This window comes from Aquarana catesbeiana, linkage group LG02 (assembly GCF_042186555.1).
Source record: "Aquarana catesbeiana isolate 2022-GZ linkage group LG02, ASM4218655v1, whole genome shotgun sequence".
Lineage (NCBI taxonomy): Eukaryota > Metazoa > Chordata > Amphibia > Anura > Ranidae > Aquarana > Aquarana catesbeiana.
In genome coordinates, this window is record NC_133325.1 from 555,336,841 (window position 1) to 555,356,494 (window position 19,654).

Genomic DNA, 19,654 nt, shown 5'->3' on the forward strand with positions numbered 1-19,654 from the left:
CCCAGGAGACCTCGACAAACTCAGAGCGATATTCGGAAAACTCAATCTTCCCATCGCCGAGCACAAAGTAGAAGGCCCAGCACATAACATCACCTTTCTCGGGGTCAACTTAGACACCTGCGCTATGCAAGCCAGTCTCCCCCTCGACAAACTAACCCGCATTAAGGCGGTCCTTCACAAATTCACCCACACCAAGGGGTGTACCAAGAAGTAGTTGCAATCTCTCCTGGGAATGCTGAATTCGCCATGCGAATTATTCCACAAGGCCGCACCTTCGTGTCACGCCTGCTGAGATTCCTGCCAGAAACACAAGACCCCGATCAGATCTTAAATCTAGACTCCGCAGCAATAGCGGACCTATCTATGAGGGACGAATTCCTGTCCTCCCGGAATGGTATATCCCTAATTATACCCATGGTTTCAGCCCTGTCACCCCAGGGGTGACAGACGCTGCAGCCACCACAGGTTTCGCGGCAATTTTTGGCCATCATTGGTTTTCAGGACCCTGGCCTCAACAGATACTGTTGATACCCGGCTTTATTCAAACATCTTCCCTCTTCGAACTCTATCCCATAGTGGCAGCTGCACAACTCTGGGGTCACCATTGGACAGGGCAAACAGTAATCTTCACCACCGACAATCATGCCACGGCAGACATCATCAACAAAGGCAGGTCCAATTCCCTAGCAGTCATGTCCTTCCTGCGCAGATTGGTACAACTGTCCTTACAGCATCAGTTTAACATACACTGTGCATTATTCCAGGCAGATACAATTTAGCTGCTGACGCACTGTCACGTTTTAACTACACCTCCTTTTTCAAACAGGTTCCCGGAGCCGATCCAGTGTCGGCCCCTATCCCTGCCTGGTCACAACTGACCCTGGACTAGTTCAACATTACAAGGAGCAACGCAGCTCATCAATCCCTCACTCTCTCATAACACACTCAAAGCCTACCAGACAGCTTGGAAGGCGTTCAATAAATTTCTCACATCCTGCCGTAAAGGACCAATAGATGTCAAACAGGTACTGGCCTTCATTTCATACTGCCACACTCCGCTGGCTTATCTTACAATACCATTCGGCTATACCTAGCCGGCATACGACATTTCGTGACCCTGGAAGACCCCACAAAATCTTCACTGTTCTCATCACACGCTATACGAGCCATCCTAATGGGCATCCAGAAACAACAACCAGTGATCAGTACTAAGCGCTTACCCATTACGGGGCCCATCTTCAGGGATATGTCGACTATTCTGGCTACTTCGCCATTCGGTCTGCTGCCCAGCACGGCCTACAAGCAGCCATATAGTTGGCTTACTACGGGTTCTTGCGACCTGGCGAATTCACCTATAACCACCCCACAGACCAAGTTTTATGCAGACGGCACTTGCTTCGCCACCAAGACCATTTCATCCTTCACCTCGAGGTTTCTAAAACCCAGCAAACAGGCTCTGGAGTGGACATTCACCTCTACAAAACCAATAACAGCTGGTGTCCAGTCACCGTACTTAAACGTCTCCTCTCACTCCTGCCTGAACAATCGGACACCAGTCCTCTTCTACCATTCCCAGTTAAACCCTTAAACGCATGTCAGTTTGTAAAACACATAAGGATACTTCTCCGCAATCTTCACCTTAACCCCAGTCAGTACTCCGGACACTCCTTCCGCATCGGAGCAGCCTCCGCAGCAACCCACCGGGGGGTTCCAGACCACATCATCAAAAAACTAGGCAGATGGAAATCAGCCTGCTTCGCCCGGTATATACCCAATCCTCAAGTAGAGATGGCACAGGCATTCTCCAAATTGGCTCAATGAATACCTGAAAACCAATAATATATCATACCCCTACCTGAATGTTTTTGCCCCCTTATTTTGGCATACCGGCCATTAGACCAAGGCACACTTTCAGGTCCATTTCATATGGTAAGTCCACACTTCCAGGTCTATTTCCGATGGTAAGTCTTATCTTTACTATAAGTGTTATCTATGTCCATATCGGACATAGGGCTCCGACCATAAGTAGGAAGGCCAGTATGGTGGCCTGAATTTATGGGAGGAGCCCGGGGGGTATTTAAGCAGCCCGCTCACCTGTGGTGCTTGTCGGTTTCCTGTGCGCGATACCCACCCTCCCATCCCCATTTCACAGCATTTCTCAACTATTCATTTCATTCATTTCTCTTTCAGAATAATCATTTCTTAAACCAGGGTATGCCCCCTTATTTTGGCATACCGGCCATTAGACCAAGGCACACTTTCAGGTCCATTTCATATGGTAAGTCCACACTTCCAGGTCTATTTCCGATGGTAAGTCTTATCTTTACTATAAGTGTTATCTATGTCCATATCGGACATAGGGCTCCGACCATAAATATATATATACACACACACACACAGTCAGTCTAGTAGTGTATATAGATATATAGATATATATATATCTATATATCTATATATCTATATAGATATATAGATCTATATATCTATATATATAGATATATAGATCTATATATCTATATATATATACACTTTCGGGTGGTGTACACAGTATATAATACAGTGTAGTGCGGTGTTACAAAAAAACCCTGTCTTGTCCGGATGGCCACCAAGGAGAGGCAGGCGCTCACAGGCCACTAAAAGAGGACAAGCAGCCTCTGTGTCTACAGTCAATAGTGGTGGTCGTGCACATGGTGCATTCTCTGCAGGTGGCCGTGGGGCACGCTTGTCCTTTTTTTCTGCTGCTGGCCCTGTTATTGAGCCACAACATGCAGAAGAGTTGGTGGAGTGGATAACGATCACCCAGGCTCAGAGTAGTTTGCCTTCCAAAGCAGCTGCCAAAGCGGCCTATTCCATTGGCTCCTTGTCCACAGTTATCCCTTCTGTAGCCCCACCATCATGCATGGAGGAGTCCCCAGAATTATTTCACCACAGTGTCGGTTACATGCTGCTGGAGGATGTGTAGCAATTTTAAGGCTCCTCTGTTGGTTCACAGGTTGAGGAAGTGAGTAACATGAGCCTAGAGAGAGGGGGTGCCACAGGAGGACAAGAAACTGGCAGTCATGTTCCCCCAGCTGCAGCATACTGCCAAGATTGCTCCAGTGACAAGAAGGAAGGGGATGATGAGGTCACTGACCGTACTTGGGTGCCTGAGAGAAGAGACGAGGAAAGTGAGGAGGAGGAGGTACAACTCCAACGAGGCAGGATGTCCTCCGGGGGGCATCTTTAGGGCACCCTATTGCATCATACCACAGAACTCCGCAGGTGCAGGGCGCTGCCGACTCCCTGTTAACTTTTAAAAGTTCCGTGGTATGGACCTTTTTTGACACATGTGCAGCAGATCACACCGTTGCTGTTTACAACCTATGTCTGAAGCGGATAAAGCGGTACGAGAACAGCAGCCACTTGGGCACCACTTGCTTGACCAGACATATGATGACCTGCCATGCAGTCTGTTGGCAACAGCACCTGAAAGACCCACATCATAGGAAAAGGTGGACTTCTCCTTGCGCCTCATCTGGGATCTCAAACCCTACTATGCATCCAGTCCTTTCAAAAACCTGCACTGAGAGGAATGAAGGTATAGCAATAGGTGTCACAAGTACTTGCAGCCTATCTGCTAGCAGTACACCAACAGTTGATTTCAGCAGGCAAATTTCCCTACCCCAGTTTCTGAACCATAAAAAGAAATTCTGGCCCAGCCATCCACATGCTCAACGTCTAAATGCTAGCTTGGCCAAATTGCTAGCACTGCAACTGCTGCCTTTTCAGCTGGTAGACTCTGCCTTTTTCATGAATTTGTGGAATGTGCTGTACCACAGTGGCAGGTTACAAAACGCCATTTCTTTTCACGAAAGGCCATTCTGGCTTTCTACCAGTGTGTGGAAGGCAATGTTTTGGTCTCGTTGGACAGGGCAGTCAGCAGTAAGGTTCATATTACTGCTGACTCATGGTCCAGCAAACATGGGCAGGGACGTTGCCTTTCCTTCACGGCACACTGGGTACCTCCGCTGGCAGCTGGGAAGGATGCAGGACAGGGTTCACAGTTTGTTGGAGCTTGTTCCATCCCCACGCCTCCAAAAAGCTAGTGGTGACTCTGCCACAGCTCTCTGCTCCACCCCCTCCTCTTCTTCTTCCTCTATGGCCTCTTTTGCATTTCTTGACCAGGTACCCAGGCTTACAAGATCTCCTGAGTCAGGCCAGAAAAGTGTGTGGTCATTTCCGACGATCATACAATGCCAGTGCTTGGCTGGCTGACATTCAAAGAAAATGCAACCTGCGCACAAACCGCCTCATTTGTGACATGCCCACCAGGTGGAACTCAACATTGGCAATGCTGCAGCGGCTGCACATGCAGCAGAGGGCCATCAATGAGTACCTGTGCGAGTATTGCACCAGGACAGGGTCAGGGGAGCTTGGGTTCTTTTCACCATGCCACTGATGAAAACTGATCAAGGATGCATGCACTGTCCTGCCACCATTTGAGGAGACCACAAGGATGTTGAGCAGCGACAATGCATGCATTAGTGACACAGGCTGGATGGATCAGCAGACAGGTGAGCAGAGTGAATGGATCAGCAGACAGGTGAGCAGACTGGATGGATCAGCAGACAGGTGAGCAGACTGGATGGATCAGCAGACAGGTGAGCAGACTGGATGGATCAGCAGACAGGTGAGCAGACTGGATGGATCAGCAGACAGGTGAGCAGACTGGCTGGATCAGCAGACTGGCTGGATCAGCAGACAGGTGAGCAGACTGGATGGATCATCAGACAGGTAAGCAGACTGGATGGATCAGCAGACAGGTAAGCAAACTGGTACTGAAGCTGGATGGCTGCAGTAGGTAAGTATAGCAGACTGGAGGAGAGTCTTGGAACGTCAGGCAGGCCGGGTCGATAATCAGGCTGGCAACAGAGGTACAAGAGGAGCAGGCAGAAGGAATTGTCAAACAAGCCAAGGGTCAGATGCACGCAGATGACAGGAACAGTCTCAAAACAAACCGGGTCAAACAGGAGCAGATATCAGATCTTCAGGGAATGCATACACAGAACTGCAGATCAGACAGCAAGGACACAGTGCTACTGAGGTGTTTAAATAAGGCAGCCTGTTGCCAATCACTGAAATCAGCCTGGACTAAGTTAACCCTTAGGTGGCAGATCCATGACATTGCCCCCTCCTAAAGGGCAGCCTTGGCAATAGGGAGTAAAGTGACCCAGTCATCTTGTGAGAACGAAGAAAAGCAACGGAGGTACTGCTCCAGGGTCTGATTGGTTCTTTCCATTTGCCCATTCGTCTGAGGGTGGTATGAAGAGGAGAAGGCCAATTTGATCTCAAGGAACCCACACAGAGCTTTCCAGAACTTGGAGGTGAACTGGACACCCTGGTCGGACACAATGTTGGCTGGGACTCCATGGAGCCTTACAATTTCTTTGATGAATATTTTTGCAGTTTCCACAGCCGAGGGTGTTCCTTTCATGGGGAAAAATTGGGCCATTTTGGACAGCCTGTCCACCACCACGAAGATGGTAGAAAAACCCTCTGCCGGAGGGAGTTCCACAATGAAGTCCATTGACATCATTTTCCAGGGTCTCTCTGGAAAAGGCAATGGCTTTAGTAAACCCCAGGCTTTTACCTTGCTGTTCTTGCTTCGGGAGCAAGTAGTATAAGACTCCACATAACTCTTACAGTCATCTACCACCTGAGGCCACCAGAATGTGCGTTGTACCAGTTTGGCCGTCTTCAGGGCACCGAAGTGCCCAGCCAGCTTGTGGTCATGACAGAGCTCCAATACTGCCACCCTTAATTCCTTAGGTACAACAATTTTACCTTCATGCCACAGTAGGCCATCCTGTTCCTGTAAGCTGGTTTCAGAAGACGAAGCAACCTCAGCAGAAGCTTGTTTGATTCGGGATAGCAGATTCTCCTGTAGTATGAGAAAGTTTCCTGAGGGAAGGATGGTGTGTGGAAGTGTGGACCTCTCAGAGTCGTTGAACATACGTGAGAGTGCATCTGGTTTTGTATTCTTCGACCCTGGCCTGTACGTTATATGGAAAGAGAATCTAGAGAAAAAAAGTGCCCACCTTGCCTGCCGTGGTTTTAATCTCTTTGCTGTTCTCAGATATTCTAAATTCTTGTGGTCCGTATAGACCAGAATGGGATGTGCTGCACCTTCAAGTAAGTAACGGCATTCTTCTAATGCAGCCTTGATGGCCAAAAGCTCACGGTCTCCCTCATCAGGTAACGAAGGGCCGCATCGTTCCAATTGGTATCAGAACTCCAACACCTGCACTGGGCCGCGTAGTCCTCTGCCGCTCTGCGGCCTTGCTGAAGTGGATGTAATGCGACCTCAGCAGTGGCAGTCTGCTGGGGGTTCTCATAAAGTTGTGACATAGCGACAAAGAATGTGGTGAGGTTGTTTAACGATTTGGCCCTTTGTTCCAGAAGGCTCTGTATTTGCTACGTTCACCCGCAAATCTTTCGGGCGTGGGTACCCTTGGTTCTGGTGGTAACATCACTACTGAAGGTGCGGATGAGATACCAGCTGAGGTAGCGCTTTGAGGGTTGGCGAGAGATGACAGAATTTGAACTCGTTCTTCCAGCCGAGTATATCCCTCTTGTAGATCTTTAACAGCTTGTGTCAAACCTGCCAGGTGTCGGCACAGTTCTTCCAGGGGGGAGGTTCCTCGCTCAGGCTCAAACATGGCTGTCTGATACTATCAAGTTCTCACGTACCTGACTGATGAGCCCGATAGTGCAGAGGAAGGCCTCCCTTGCGTATCTGACTCACGGCCCCTGGTAGAGTAGACAGGTGGCACGGGAGTGCAGAATGGTATGAGTGCCTGGCAGGATCAACAGCAGATGGGTCAGATGGCCGGCACAGTAGACAGGACCAGCAGGCTGGATGGATCAGCAGACAGGTGAGCATACTGAATGGATCAGCAGACAGGTGAGAAGACTGGATGGATCAGCAGACAGATGAGCAGACTGGATGGATCAGCAGACAGGTGAGCAGACTGGATGGATCAGCAGACAGGTGAGCGAGCAGACTGGATGGATCATCAGACAGGTAAGAAGACTGGATGGATCATCAGACAGGTAAGCAAACCAGGACTGAAGCTGGATGGCTGCAGTAGATAAGTATAGCAGACTGAAGGAGAGTCTTGGAACGTCAGGCAGGCCGGGTCGATAATCAGGCTGGCAACAGAGGAATCGTCAAACAAGCCAAGGGTCAGATGCAGGTGGTCTCAAAACAAACCGGGTCAAACAGGAGCAGATATCAATCTTCAGGGAAGACATACACAGAACTGCAGATCAGACAGCAAGGACACAGTGCTGCTGAGGTGTTTAAATAAGGCAGCCTGTTGCCAATCACTGAAATCAGCCTGGACTAAGTTAACCCTTAGGTGGCAGATCCATGACACGGTGCATGGCCACCCTGATTCTGCAAAGCCTGCGAAAGGACCCTAGGATTTGTGGTATCAAGGAGAGGGATCATTACTGGCTGGCAACCCTTCTTGATCCACGTTACAAGGCTAAAGTTGCAGGACTCATCCTGCCTTTGCAGAGGGAGAAGAGGATGAAACATCTTCAGGAGACCTTGAAGAAAAGTTTGTGTAAAGACTTTCCAGACCATGGGAGGCTACCATTTCCTGCTTCAGAACAACGTATTTTTGAGGCTTCATTCGGTCAGAGGAAGAGTGTTTGAGAAGGTGGCCGGCTGACTGATGCCTTTAAACCATTTTTCAGTCCTCAGCGCCAAGGTCTGATAGCTTCAAGCAACCATCGCCAGCGTCTGTATTATATGGTGCGCGAATATCTAGGGGCAAGAGCAGACTTGGAGACCTTTCCAACAGAGCATCCACTGGTTACTGAGTCTTGAGGATGGACCACTGGCCAGAACTTGCTCAATATGCAATCGAGCTACTGGCCTGTCCTGTATCCAGCGTACTTTCTTAATGCACATTCAGTGCTGCTGGAGGGTTTTTGTAATGGATCAAAGAGTGCGCCTGTCCACAGACTCCGTTGATAGGCTCACATTTATAGAAAATGAATCAGTCCTGGATCAGCAGCTATCAAGCACCTAAAGCTGATGTAACTGATTGAATTTGCTATGGATCTGGGATCCCTTGAAGACTGCCTATGCTGCCTATCCTATTCCTCCCGAATCTTGATGATGCTAGCTTCCAACAACATCTTTGGTTTAGGGCACCACCAACTTCCAAGGCCCAATTTTTCTGCCCCTGTTTACCAGGGGCATGTAATTACAATTTTTAAAATAATATTTAACAGCAGGGACTTTTTTCTGTGCTCACAAGAGTAACTGTGAGGGGTTACCATGTTCTGGCATTACCACCCAAGGCCCAATTTTTCTGCTGCAACACCTAAGCAAGAGGCACCACTAACCAATCACTGCCACGAAGTCCAAACAAGTAAGGGACAATGTTGAGAAGTACAAGTCAGGGTTAGGTTATAAAAAAATATCCAAATCTTTGATGATCCCTAGGAGCACCATCAAATCTATCATAACCAAATGGAAAGAACATGGCACAACAGCAAACCTGCCAAGAGACGGCCTCACACCAAAACTCATGGACCAGGCAAGGAGGGCATTAATCAGAGAGGCAGCACAGAGACCTAAGGTAACCCTGGAGGAGCTGCAGAGTTCCACAGCAGAGATTGGAGTATCTGTACATAGGACGACAATAAGCTGTACGCTCCATAGAGTTGGGCTTTATGGCAGAGTGGCCAGAAGAAAGCCATTGCTTTCAGAAAAAAAACAAAATGGCACGTTTTGAGGTAGCGAAAAGGCATGTGGGAGAATCCCAAAATGTATGGAGGAAGGTTCTCTGATCTTTTTTTTTACTTTTTGGTCATCAAAGAAAACGCTATGTCTGACGCAAACCCAACACATCACATCACCCAAAGAACACCATCCCCACAGTGAAACATGGTGGTGGCAGCATCATGCTGTGGGGATGTTTTTCAGCAGTCGGGACTGGGAAAACTGGTCAGAGTTGGGGGAAGATGGATGGTGCTAAATACAGGGGTATTCTTGAGCAAAACCTGTACCACTCTGTGTGTGATTTGAGGCTAGGATGGAGGTTCACCTTCCAACAGGACAATGACCCCTAACACACTGCTAAAGCAACCCTTGAGTGGTTTAAGGGGAAACATGTAAATGTGTTGGAATGGCCTAGTCAAAGCCCAGACCTCAATCCAAAAGAAAATCTGTGGTCAGACTTAAAGATTTCTGTTCACAAGTGCAAACCATCCAACTTGAAGAAGATGGAGCAGTTTTGCAGAGGAATGGGCAAAAATCCCAGTGGTAAGATGTAGCAAGCTCATAGAGACTTATCCAAAGTGACTTGAGCTGTGACAGCCGCAAAAGGTGGCCTTACAATGTATTGACTTTAGGTGGGTGAATAGTTATGCACATTGACTTTTTCTGTTATTTTGTCCTATTTGTTGTTTGCTTCACAATAAAAAAAATCTTTAAAGTTGTGGGCATGTTCTGTAAATTAAATTATGCAAATCCTCAAACAATCCATGTTAATTCCAGGTTGTGAGGCAACAAAACATGAAAAATGCCAAGGGAGTGAATACTTTTGCAAGGCACTGTATAATACAGTGCAGGGTATATAGTGCAGTATATAATATAGTGTATTGAAGTGGTTAAGGGGAACCCTATGATAGAATTAATTAAAAAAACGGCATGGGTCGTGTCCCCCCCCCCCCCCCCCCGTCCATTACCAGGCCCTTTGGGTCTGGTATAGATATTAAGGGGAACTTCATGACAATTTTTTTTTTTTTAAATGGCGCGGGGTCCCCCCAAAATCCATACCACGCCAACATTTTTTAAAAATTGACATGGGGTCCCCCCCAAAGCACCTTGTCCCCATGTTGATGGGGTCAAAGGCTTCATCCCCACAACCCTTCCCTGGTGGTTGTGGGGCCCCCAGATCCCGCCCCCTATGTGCTATGGGGTACATTGTACCCCTACCCATTCACCAAAAAAGTGTCATAAAGTAAAAACCACAATACACAGTTTTTGACAAGTTCTTTATTAAAAAAGAAAAGTCCGGAGATGTCCATCCATCTTCATGGTGCCAACGGACCCGAAAAATGGAAAAAAAACCTCCGCCTCGATGGGAGGCGTCCTGTCGATTGCTGCCTCTTGGTCTTGATGGCTGTTATATAGGCAAGGGTGGAGCCACCCCTTCTGACATCATGTGCCATCAGAGGGGGCAGGGTCATCTGGTTACCTGAGTGGGTGGCCCCGCCCTTGTCTATATAAGAGCTGTCACAGCGAAAAAAAACAGCAGTCGGCGGGACGCCTCCCATGGAGGCAGAGTATTTTTTTTTCTGTTTTTCGGGTCCGTCAGCGCTGTGATTGCAGATGGATGGACATCGCGGGACACTTTTTTTTTTTTAATAAAGGAATTGTCGTTTTTACTTTTTGGACAACTTTTTTGGTGAATGGGTATGGGTACAATGTACCCAATACACATTCACATGGAGGGGCGGGATCTGGGGGACCCCCGGCAAGGGTTGTGGGGATGAGGCCCTTGTCCCCATCAACATGGGGACAAGGTGATTTGGAGGGGACCCCAAAGCACCCTCCCCATGTTGAGGGCCTGTGGCCTGGTATGGTTAAGGAGGGGGGCGCTCTCTTGTCCCCCCCCTTTTCCTGCGGCCTGCCAGGTTGCATGCTAGGATAAGGGTTTGGTATGGATCTTGGGGGGACCCACACGCCATATTTCTTTTATTTTGGCACAAGGTTTCGTTTCCCCTAAAATCCATATCAAACCTGAAGGGCCTGGTATGGATTTTTGGGGGGACCCCCACGCCATTTAAGTTTTAAATAAAATATTGGCACTTTGGGCCCAATTCGGACATTTTCACTTAGGGGTGTACTCACTTTTGTTGCCAGCGGTTTAGACATTAATGGCTGTGTGTTGAGTTATTTTGAGGGGACAGCAAGTTTACACTGTTATACAAGCTGTACACTCACTACTTTACATTCTAGCAAAGTGTAATTTCTTCAGTGTTGTCACATGAAAAGATACCTCTGCAGCAATGTTGGAAGCACTCATAAGTCTATTTCCCAAAGACAACCTTTGGTTATGACGCACATGCAATCAACTTCTTTGGTCGACCATGGCAAGGCCTGTTCAGAATGGAACCTGTCCTGTTAAAACGCTGTATGGTCTTGGCCACCATGCTGCAGGTCAATTTCAGGGTCTTGGCCATATTCTTATAGCCTAACCCATCTTTATGTAGAACAACAATTCTTTTTTTCAGATCCTCAGAGAGTTCTTTGCCATGAGGTGCCATGTTGAACTTCCATTGACCAGTATGAGAGAGTGAGAGCGATAACACCAAATTTAACACACCTGCTCCCCATTTACACCTGAGACCTTCTAACACTAACGAATCACATGACACCGGGGAGGAAAAATGACTAAATGAGTTCAATTTGGACATTTTCACTTGGAGTGTATTCACTTTTGTTGCCAGCGGTTTAGACATTAATGGCTGTGTGTTGAGTTATTTTGAGGGGACAGCAAATTTACACTGTTATACAAGCTGTACACTAACTACTTTACATTGCAGCAAAGTGTCATTTCTTCAGTGTTGTCACATGAAAAAATATAATAAAATATTTACAAAAATGTGAGGGGTGTACTTACTTTTGTGAGATAATGTAATAATGACAAACAGAATATTGTATTTATCATGACAGTGATTCTTTAACTCATATTCCACCAGTTATCGCTAGCAATGAGTTGATTGGTCAGATTACTAACCACAAACTACCTGATTGGTGCTTCTAAAGTATGCCTGTTGCTAACTTTCAAACTGACCATATTTACCATAATCTTAGGTTGGGCCGGGCCCCTCCCACCTACAAAGGCTTCTTTAGCTGCTTTTAATTGAGCACTGGCCATTACCATTAGAGGCTTCACATCATAGCTTTTAGATCAAAAGTTCAGAGGTGCTTATGAGTTCAGCTGTCTAGTGATCCCTTCCACATGCAGTTATCACTGGAGGTAACTTTTATATCATATGGTCAGTCTACATATCTCAGGTTTGAGACAGGTTTAGTTTAAATGTTAACATGAAAAAAATGGTCTTATTTAATTTGACAACAATTTCAATACCCCATAGAAAAAGACAGGAGAAATGACTTAAATGTCAAGACGTAATTTACAGCTTAAATTATACAAAATAATTGTTAATACCTGACATTTCAAACACGATTAGGCTTAATGCTGTAGTCTCTTCAATTACAGTATATTTATGCTAATTAATAAATGCATTGTATTATTAACCATTTGACCGAATACTTGCATCATCTTTATGTAGAAGCTTAAAACCTGATAAAAAATGACCCCTTGCAGTGGGGCTGAATCCGTACTGCAATAGTTAAAAGCTCTTTTTGTATTGTCTAGGGAAGATTACCTGATCCTCTGCTCCCTCGACAGGTGACGCTCCCCAATGATCCAGTGGTTGACTGGCCCTTGACATCCTCATATCCAGTGCAGTGGTATGAACCCTGCTCTGGTCTTGATGATGCCAGGACTCTAGACCGGTAGAGTGTGGAGGTTCAGATGCTGCAGGGAGGAGCAGAGGAAGTAGGTAAATTTCCTTTTATTATTCCCCTAGACCTAAATGAGCAATTAACCCTTGCAGTGCAGGCACAACCCCACCGCATGGGATAATTTATTTAATTGCCCGGAGTTGGGCTTCACGTTGGAAGAGTATAATAATGATACCCACTTGCTCCTAATATATGTAGAGGCATTCTTTTAGTGAGAAAAAGTTAGACCTTCTGCCAAACTTTTTGTTACGGTCTGTGTCCCCGTTGGGGAGCTTAACCCCTTTTTTTTACCTGGTAACCATTGTCAATATGACAGAACGTAAGATAAAATCCTACATTTAAATATTATGAGTTCAAAAGTAAACATTCCAATGGGCACAAATGTTCTGGTGAAAACTATCTCTAATGCCGCGTACACACGGTCGGACTTTTCGTCTACAAAAGTCCGACAGCCTGTCCGACAGACTTCCGGCGGACTTTCGGCGGACTTGCAGCAGACTTTCTAACGAACGGACTTGCCTACACACGACCACACAAAAGTCCGACGGATTCATACGTGATGACGTACGCCGGACTAAAATAAGGAAGTTCATAGCCAGTAGCCAATAGCTGCCCTAGCATGGGTTTTTGTCCGTCGGACTAGCACACAGACGAGCGGATTTCGGGGTCCGTCGTAGTTACGACGTAAAGATTTGAAGCATGTTTCAAATCTAAAGTCCGTCGGATTTGAGGCTGAAAAAGTCTGCTGAAAGTCCGGAGAAGCCCACACACGATCGGATTACCAGCCAGCTTTAGTCCGTCGGCGTCCGTTGGACTTTTGTAGACGAAAAGTCCGACCGTGTGTACGCGGCATAAGTTTCCCTCAGTTGAGATTTTCCTTTAACTTCCTGTTGTGTTTCCAAGATAAGAAGTGAGAGGATATCTCCATGGAAGGATACAGAGAGCAAAAAATAACCTAGTAGAGAGTTTAACCTTTCTCTACACAATCTAATACTAAGAAAATAAGTTTTGGCTACACATACATTTTAAGATGGCCAAAAGCATGGCGATTCTCAGTCAGTTTGAACCACTTTCCATCAACCAGATATCGTAAATACCATCAAAAGTAATTGCTGAAAACCACACAATTTATGATTATCAATGAGTTCAATTGACCACCAGAATTTAGTCAATTGTGTATTGAAAATCAAGCTATAAATTGAAAGTTTCAACAGTGTATTAAAAGATCAAATCGAAAACAGAAAAAGTTCTGGCAATTTAATTAGCATTTTTCTAACAGGTTTGATCAGGGCCATTTCAGTTGTATTACCTTGTGGACAATCATAACCACTATTTTATGTTTTGATTGCTTTGCCATTTTGACAAAAAAACTGTGTTGAAACGTTGATCACACTATCAAATTGCCACATGTAAATTGCCAGCTTTGAGGACTTTTACAACTGTACTTTTTATTGTCTCCAAGTGAAAGCAGAAATAAAATCGACATCATTTTTCCTACAGCCTCATTCACACAGGCAATTACATACTTGTGTTATAAGACATATGGTACTGCCTGTACTCAATTTAAATGGTACTTGCGTTTAAGTGCATTTATTTTAATTGCATTTAGAGAAAATAGAGTTCTGTGTATTCAATGATAGATTAGATTCTCCAGATTGATTTCCCCCCAGATGACTTTTTCCTGCATTTAAATAGAATGAATGCAGAAAGTCTAACAGTAGTTACAGATCCGATATTCCATTGGTCTCTGAACATGCTCTTTTTCCCTGTTTAGTGAAATCCTCTTTTTTTAGGCTGGGTTCATATGTACTGCAAATTGAAGCTCCATTTTCATAGCTAATTGACAAAGTAGTTCAGCGTTTCAGATCAGTTTTTGACCAGGATCAGGTCAGGTTTGCATCAGGATCAGGTCAAGATTTTTTCCTGTTCACAACTGAATGACATGCAATTCAGAAGCGTTCCCAAAGGAGCCTGACTTGCACCTGAGCCGGACTGCACTGCTCAGAAAACTGACAGCACTCTTTTCCAATTTGTACTGAACCCACAATCTGGCAGCTCTGGGCATATGCACAATAGGCCCACTAGAAAGCAATGTTCTTTCAAATGTCATGCGAATAGGATACGGTTCAGCAGCTTGGCATTGCATGCCATTGCTGAGCCTGTCATCTACTAGGACCCCCAGGTCCTTTTCCATCCATTCCCCCCAGAGGTTCTCCCCCCAGTGTATAGATTGCATTCATATTTTTGCCACCCAAATGCATTTTTCTACATTGAACCTCATTTGCCATTTAGTCGCCCACCCCATTAATTTGTTCAGGTCTTTTTGCAAGGTTTCCACATCCTGCGGAGAAGTTATTGCCCTGCTTAGCTTAGTATCGTCTGCAAATACAGAGATTGAACTGTTTATCCCATCCTCCAGGTCGTTTATAAACAAATTAAATAGGATTGGTCCCAGCACAGAACCCTGTGCTGGGACCTGAATAATAGTTCTTTTTTTACTATAAAATGGTGAAAATTAAATCTTTAATACAAGTACTGTATGTCAATGAAATGTATGTAAAGCTGAAGCTTTCAATTTAGTTTTGTAAAGAGTAGTGCATGGTAAAACCCAGGTAAATAATACATATCCTACGCTGGAGAGTTTTTCCTTTCATTCCTGTCCTGAAGACGCAACAAGAAATTTTTACAAATTGAATGAAACTGTTGTCAGAGTGCAGTTAAAGAGACAGGTGTCCCCAGTACTTGCATGTGACATCTAAAATCTGAATTTCCCTGCACTTTCTGTCTTGGTTACAGAAGTCACTAGGTCAAATAGAGAGGTAAATCCCCTCAATGGGGGCACAGACACAATAAAAAAAAAAAACATTTATTTTCTAATACTAAAAAATGCCTTTACATACACTTACATATTCTCATATAAATTCTGACACAAATTGAACTTTGACATATCATTTAAAAATGAATAAGTCTGTGATCAGCATAACATGGCACTGTTATCTGTTTTTGCAATGCAATGCAAAGAATAAGAAATTATCTGTTAATGTATAAACCATGCACAGGTTATTGTGATCAGGAAGAATCCTATCTTTTTCTAAAATATTTTGTAATAAAAATATTTTAAAAAACTTAAATGCGTTTTATAGACTTATCAACTAATAGATAAAAGATCTGCTTGTGTGTGTGTCCAGGTCTCATGTATCCAGTCTAACGAAGGCAGTAGTATCTGAGCACTCACCTCTGTTGTGTCTGTGCTGGAGGCTCTGTTAGGCCAGTCTGAACAGTGTGAGCCCTGTCAACATTTTTAATTCAAGACCCTAGTTTCCACAGAGTGACAACATTATGAAATCATGACACCCCTACAAATTCACTGAATGCCAGAGAGTTTGAGAGAGGAACATTACTTAGTGCTTGGATGGGTGGATAGCAGGGGAAAGGGATATTCTGCACCTGTCTTTTTTTGTTCTGAGAACAATGCTGTTATAAAAATGCTAGTAATTTTAATCCTGAGCACTATTGTGGGAGCGGAATGCAGAAGGTTTATAATCCTGTGCCCAGGCAAAAAAAAAGAGTAATTGCTGCTATAGAATTCAGACACACACAGCTCTTATAGCATAATAATTTTACAGAACCAGAAAATGTATTAAAAAATGGCATAACAATTATCTTTAAACCTGATACTCAGAAAGGGTCCAGAACAAATCAGGAATTTCTATATATTTTGTGTACTATTTTACTAAAAGGTAACTATTTGGCTAACATCTCATAGAAGATCCTACTAGCAAACTGACAAATTATCTATGTTTAAAGAATAATTCCAGGCATTGACATGTTATACATAGTTACGCTGGTCCAGCTTGCTCAGCTGCATTGTGAGCACAGTCGGTTGGCTGCTTGAGACAGGCATCATTCAGAGATTGCTTTGCTATGAATTATTTCAAAGTATTCTCTGACTGGAAGAGGTGTAAATGCAGGGCAGTGACGTCATGCTCTCCACCTTGTCCAATCAGAGGAAGGGTTTTCAGGCATTCAGAAAAAGCAAAGCATTCTCTGAATGACGCCAATGCCGAGCATCCAACCTCCTGTATTCACAATGCATCAGGCTGGCCACTCAGTGCAGGGTCCAGAAGCAAGTGGAGCAGTGTCTACTTCGGTGATTTCCAGCTTCCAGTGGCATCAGGCTGGTGTGGTATAAACATAGTTGTCTTCTCCAAGTTGGACCGATGAAATGGACCAATGTATAACATGCTGATTCCTGGAATTGTTCTTCAAAAGTTACTGTACATATAGGCATGAGGGAAAATGTACTTAAACTCAACAACCAGCCGAACTCCGCTTTATTAAAAGTCAGCAGCTACAAAAATTATAGCTGCTGACTTTTAATAAACAGCCACTCACCTGTCCCACTGTCCCGCAATGCAGCTGCCCAAAGCCTCCATTCTCTCCCCCTCCTCTTCGCTGGGCCAACATTGTAAGTGCTGGCGCCTAGCTGTGACAGTTTGCGCCTTCACAGCATGTCAGGGGGCGAGGAGTACTTACAGCGGAAGTTACACTTTTGGGTGGAACTCCGCTTTAATCCAGCTGTTTACAGATTGTGGAATGTTCATATGTTGGCTTTTATCTTCCTGCCAAAGCCTAATTGATATAACAACTGATCACTATTTCAGCAAAGAAACAGCTTGCATCCCAGCACTTCTCCTCCCCTCTTCATAGCCAAAACATAAAACTGCATCCAATTCAAGTTTGCACACTTGTATGCCCATTGTTACTGGTAATACTTGTTCTGTAGACAAAATCTAATGTTGTAGGCATCTTAAGAATGAAATATTTGAGGAATTTTACACAAAGACTAACTATTGATCAAGGTTTTACCTTTAATATAAACACCAGCATTTGAACATTTTTCCACTTAACTGCTGTTTTTGTACAATATTGGATAAATTCATGAAAAATAATATGCTTTGGTGCTAGCTTTCATTAAATGTAAACATGCCCATTTTATTTTTATTTTTGTCTTCTCATAGATTCCTGTATTAAGTGTACATTTAGTGGTAGCTCCTCAGCACTATAATTTTCTGTTCCAGATCTTGCAATGTATATACAGTATGTGTTTTATCATGTACTAATTACATTAACTGTGATTTGTACATGAAGTGATCAAACCTATAGTACATGGCAGTAGATTGTGGTCCTACCAAAACCAAGCAAAGATACTGCCATATGTCGTAGCTACTGCCCTATCTCCTGCACTAATATCGTCATTTGTATATATAAAAACTTGGCAAATAAGCTCTAACCCTTAATTTCAGATGGTATTTATTTGGACCAAGTATAATTTACCATAAGCAGTGAAGCCCAAGACAATACCCTCAAAGCTGCCGTATATCAATTATTGAGTGTCCAGAGACAAAAGATCCCTGCATGCCTAACATTGGTTGACACAGATAAAGCATTTGAGAGAGGACAGAGGGGATCATTGAGAGAGAGATACTTCATAAAATAGGTTTGGGCCTAAATATCCTTTAAAAAAATATTAGTGGGGGGGGGGCTTGTTAAAGTGGGCTTCCAGATTCTGATAAGCCCCCTGCCCACAGACCCCCCCAACCACCGCCCGGGGTTGTGGGGTAGAGGCCCCCCACCTGCCCCAAAACACCCAGCCCCCATGTTGAGGGTGTGTGGCCTGGTATGGTCCAGAAGGGGGTGTTCACTCGGTCCCCCCCTTTCCTGATCTGCCGGGCTGCATGCTCCAATAAGGGTCTGATATGGATTTTGGGGAGGACCCCACGTCGTTTTTTTTTTTTCTGTTTGGGTGTGGGGGTTCCCCTCAAAATCAATACCAGACCTAAGGGTCTGGTTTGGTCTTGGGGGGGCACACCAAACGTAAAAAAAAATGGTGTGGGGTCCCCCTTCAAGATCCTCAGTGCAAAAGTCGCACCACAAGTTGGATCATCATGATCCGACTTGGATGCAACTTTATTTAAATCAATAAGCTCTCATAGGAAACCATTGATTTTGACATGTCAAAAAAAATAAATAAATGATTGACATGGCTTAACGCCACGTTTGACAGCCATTAGCAGTATCAGACCTTTTAACAGCTGCATTCGCCGGTCCTCAGAACGCGCTGGCCCTGGGGTTTTTTTGCAGCTTGAAAATGCCTATGCCACTTACAGCTCCTAAAAGCCTGTGTGCATGAGACTTTAGAATAACATGGAGAGGCGTTTTTAGGCTGCAAAAAAACCTCTGATGCTGGTATAGGCAGCTGTAAAAATGTCTTGTGTGCATGGGGACTAAAGGTTCATTTAAAAAAAAAAAATAATAAACATGTCATACTTATGATCTGTGCAATGGTTTTGCACAGAGCAGCCCAAAACCTCCTCTTCTGGGGTCTCCTACTGGCGCTCCTCGTATTTCCTCTCTTCCACATTTCCATCATAGCAAGCCTTTTGCTATGCGTGCACTGGTGCAGCCTCACTCCTGTGGGCTATGTGTTCATTGAAACACACAGCGCGGCTTGGCCCCTCCCCCAACCCCCCCTTAGGATTTGATTGCCAGTAGCCAATGACACCCGCTGATGCCTCCATATCCAGTGAGGAGAGAGTGCAACACTGCTGCTCTCGGGCATGGTGCTGGATCGAGATTAGGCTCAGGTAAATATTTAGGGGGACTTCGGGGGGACTGATCACAGAAGGTTTTTTTTTTTTTTACCTTAAAGAGAAGTATGGGCCAAACTATTTTGGCTATACTTTTCCTATGGATCACAGGAATTCACTTTGTTTTGTACTCCTATGGCCCACTTTCAACTGGTCCAGGCTTTGGAAAGATCCAGACTTTAAATTCGGGATCCATACAGATACCTGAAATGGCAGTTAGCTCAGCCTTGCTGACAGCCTGAGCCAGCCACTCCTGCCTCCTCCACAGCCCAGCGCTCCAGTGAGCGCTGAAAGGGCAAAGCATAGAGTCAGTGACTGACAGTTACCAGCTCTCTGCAAACTAAAGAGTGAGAACTGAGTGATCAGCAGTGTTTGATCGCCCAGTTCTCGGGCTTAGAGCCGGTGA

The 19,654-nt window shown here is 44.9% G+C and overlaps 1 long non-coding RNA gene across 1 annotated transcript in view; it reads right to left on the reverse strand.

Moving 5' to 3' along the window:
* The window catches only part of LOC141128603 (uncharacterized), a 28,132-nt gene extending 12,139 nt beyond the window's left edge, over window positions 1-15,993 (reverse strand). The window contains exons 1-2 of the long non-coding RNA XR_012241717.1: window positions 15,834-15,993; window positions 12,460-12,611 (exon numbers count right to left, since the gene is read on the reverse strand). This is a non-coding gene — a long non-coding RNA (uncharacterized lncRNA). The remainder of the gene's footprint in view (window positions 1-12,459; window positions 12,612-15,833) is intronic.
* Between the last annotated feature and the right edge of the window lie 3,661 nt (window positions 15,994-19,654).